Genomic DNA, 4,144 nt, shown 5'->3' on the forward strand with positions numbered 1-4,144 from the left:
CCGAGGTCACCAGTTGCCCCCCACGATCGGCTCTCCAGCACGGCCACAGCCCCAGAAGCACAAGGACTTAATACAGAACCCAGCAGCTTGGAGCAGAAAAGTGAAAGGACTATGCATTAATCCAGGCCATCATGTCTGTCCGGAGGGGAAAGGGTGTTGCCCCCATTCGCCCTCTCCTCTCTGGAAAGAAAGATGGCGGCCGCATGGGAGCCTTGTGGACAGCTGGTATGAGCCGGGGGTGTGGGGGCGACTAAAACCTCATGGGAAGGGGGGCGTTTCGGTCTGCCCTTCACGCCCTACCGAGGTCACCAGTTGCCCCCCACGAGCAGCTCTCCAGCATGGCCACGACTCCAGAGCACAGAAACCAATTTCTTAACTATCTGACTTTCAGTAGAAATACTTCCAGGGTCAATAAGTAAAATAGCAGAAATCCAAAACCAACATATAATTCTTGAACCCAGCTGTAGAAAGCAAATCACTTCACAATGCTTTTTCAGCATGTCTGATTTGGGGGGGGTGGTAAACTGTAAATAATAGTGGTGAATCTTTTATTGAAACAATGAATCTAATCAAAGCAGATAGAGTGTTAACTAGAATTCATCTGCCTCACAGGGACTGGGAGGGGTGGGGGGTGGGGTTTTATTGGGGTTCTTCATGGTAAAAAATAAGTATTGGTAAAGGGAAATTGTGTTTGATATTTGCATGACTGAGACCTAAACCTGAAAGCTTTGTAACCTTTCCCACAGTGATTCAATAAAAAAAAAAAAAAAGGAGAAGAGAAAAACAATATTTACAAGTCAACAGAGTATGATCAGGAGACAAAGGTAATTGACAGGGTGGGGGAGCAATCAACAAACCCAAGCTCCCTACGGCCAGGGAGGAAGGGCAAACAAATGTTATCTTACAATTATCTTAAAATTTTAACTTGCATTATTTGCCTATCAAAATACATAGTTAATCAGTGTCTTACTTACTTTTAAATAATACAAAAACACGGGGTCAGAGAGATAGTACAGGTGTTAAGGCATTTGCCTTGCAGGCAGCCAACATGAGTATAATTCTCTGTACCACCAGGAGTTATCCCCAACACAGAACTGGGAATAAGCTCTGAGCACAGCAAGGTGTGAACCCAAATTCTCTCTCCCAGCTCCCCAAACAGAGCAAAACAATTCAAGAATATCAGTGTAAATCTGTCCTTTCTCTAGTTATTATTGTTGTCAGCTCTTTTCCATCTTTCAAGTATCATTTTGTTTTAAACAATACCTGCAGGATCTATCATAATAATACATTTTTTCTTGTTAATATTTTCTTTAATTACTCACAGCTATGAAATTATTTGCAGACATGGTTGTGAGAGACTGAAATGGGAAAAGAAATACAAAATTACTGAAGTTTTGACTTGACCTAAACAATTAACCTGAGTTGGGAGAAATCAGTCTGGGGTTGAAATCAGTTTATGTGTATGGTACTTTTTTGTTTGTTTGTTTTTTGGGAAACACCTGGTGATACTGAAGAGTTACTCCTGGTTCTACACTCAGGAATCACTCCTAGAAGTGCTCAGGGGACCATATGGGATGTTGGGGATTGAACCTGGGTGTGTTAGGCACTGGTCTATCTCTCCGGCCCCAGTATGATGCATTTTTGACTAATAGCATATTAAACTTCCTGTGTATTTATGGGGATATAACCACATTATTAATTAAAGAAGATTCGTTCTTAAGTTATGCTATTTATATGCCCTCCGCAATTATTCTGGGACAATTAGACTGATCAAGTCCAAACAATACAAATGAAATTAGATGGAAATGTAATGTGCTTATCTTTGAAGTATCTTCTTATAATTAAAAAATTTGAATTATGCAGTGCTGGAGAGATTGTACAGTAGGTAGTGCTCTTGCCCTGCCAAGAGTGATCCCTGAGCACAGAGTTCAGAGTAAACGCTGAGCATGGTCAGGTTTGATTCCCATTCCATTCCCCTTCCTCCCCCCCACTATCCTTCCACCCCCCAGTACTGAAGAACAGGACAGCATGTTTTTTTTTTTTTTATAATTTATTTATTTATTGAATCACTGTGGGAAAAGTTACAGAGCTTTCGGGTTTAGGTCTCAGTCATGTAGATACCGAACACATTTCCCTTTACCAATACTCATTTTTAACCCCGAACCCCAATAGACCCCCACCTCCCACCCCTCCCAATTCTTGTGAGGCAGATGAGTTCTAGTTAATACTCTATCTACTTTGACTAGATAGATTATTTCGATAGAAGATGCACAATTATTGTTTAGAGTTTACGACCCACCCCCCCCCAATCAGACATGCTGAAACAGCGTTGTGAAATGATTTGCTTTCTACAACTTGGTTTAAGAATAAAATGATGTCGTGCAGCCGCTATTGCGGCCGCGCGGTTTTGAATTTCTGCTATTTTACTTATTGACCCTGGAAGAATTTCTATTAAAAGTTAGCTAGTTAAGAGATTGGTTTCTGTGCCCTGGAGTCGTGGCCGTGCCGGAGAGCCGCTCATGGGGGGCAGCTGGCGACCTCGGTGGGGCGTGGGGGACGGCCCACAGAGCCCCCCTTCCCATGAGGTCCCCGCCGCTCCCCCCCCCCCCCCCCGAGCCCGGCTCAAACCTGCTTTCCACAAGGCTCCCGTGCGGCCGCCATCTTTCTTTCCAGAGAGGAGCGGGCGGGCTGGTCAACGCCCTTCCCCCTCCGGGCAGGCTTGGTGGCGCGGATCAACACAGGTCCATTTGCTTTTCTGCTCCAAGCGGCTGGTTCTCTGTGCTAAGTCCTTGTGCCTCCGGGGCCGTGGCCGTGCCGGAGAGCCGCTCGTGGGGGGCAGCTGGCGACCTCGGTGGGGCGTGTGGGACGGCGACAGCATGTTTTTGGAAGTAAAATATCCAAATCAGGGGAAAGTGTTTTGTGGCCCTTTTACTTGCTGGAGACAATGAAAATGCCTTGGGTTGGCTTGGATTGGAACTTGCCAGCAGATGATAGGCCCTATTACTTTGCCTTTGTTTCCACTGTAAAATTCATGATAATGAGAAAGTCATGGTAAACTTTCTTATTCAGATTTGAAAGGCTGTCTTTTATGATTGGAAAAGTCACAGGTTTTCGGTTCTTGTGAATTCAGCAGCTGTCCCTTTTCCTTCCCAAAGTAATTAGAGCTGAGTGGCCCAAACACTGAACCTCCCTCTAACAATTCAGGTCCTATTTGTTGTCAGTTGTGATTTAACATTCTCTCATGTTTCAGAAATTGAAGTCACTGTTTCACTAGGACCTGGGCAGATGATATTCTTTTTATCTGCTTTTAGCTATGAAAATGTGTTTTCTTACCTCTGTGGGTAGAAAGATATCTTTATATCTGAACACTTTGATTTGAGGGTGATGTCTAACAGATTTTGTTTCAAAAAAATACTCATTTGTGTTGAGAATTAAAAATAGGATCTTGTGACCTGTCTCGTTAAGAAAAGTATGGACTGAATTATGAAAAGGACATATTATTTTATTTATTTATTTTTTGCTTTTTGGGTCACACCCGGCGATGCACAGGGGTTACTCCTGGCTCATGCACTCAGGAGTTACTCCTGGAAGTGCTCGGGGGACCATATGGGATGCTGGGAATCAAACCCGGGCCAGCCTCATGCAAGACAAACGCTCTACCCGCTCTGCTATCGCTCCAGCCCCAGGACATATTATTTTAAGTGCAAATTTAAGGACAATAACATTTTAAGTGAAAATAATATTTTTCATAGGAGATTTAGAAAATGCAAGCAAAAAGAAAACCTACTTATATTCTTATCACTTGAATGCAATATCAACAACAATAACACAACAATAATTATTTTTATATATTTTGTGCCTCTCCAGCTGTGGGAGCCTGGGGTCTAAACTTCTGGTGAGACTTGCCCCAGCCTTACTGTTAGGTGCTCATGTGCTGGGGATGTGGCCTTGTTTGGGTACAGCAGAGCTCAGGGTCCACAAGAGAGCCTTACAGTGCTTGGGGCTACTGTGGGATTGGAAATCAAGCTCAGATATTCATACACGCAAGACATGAATTCCAGCTTTTTGAAATGTCTTCCAAGCCTAATAATCATTTACTTTGGAGTAAATATTTTATGTACCAGGATAGACACTTTTTTTTTTT

The sequence above is a fragment of the Sorex fumeus genome, unplaced genomic scaffold (genome assembly GCF_029834395.1).
Source record: "Sorex fumeus unplaced genomic scaffold, SorFum_2.1 ptg000098l, whole genome shotgun sequence".
NCBI classification, from domain to species: Eukaryota; Metazoa; Chordata; class Mammalia; order Eulipotyphla; family Soricidae; genus Sorex; species Sorex fumeus.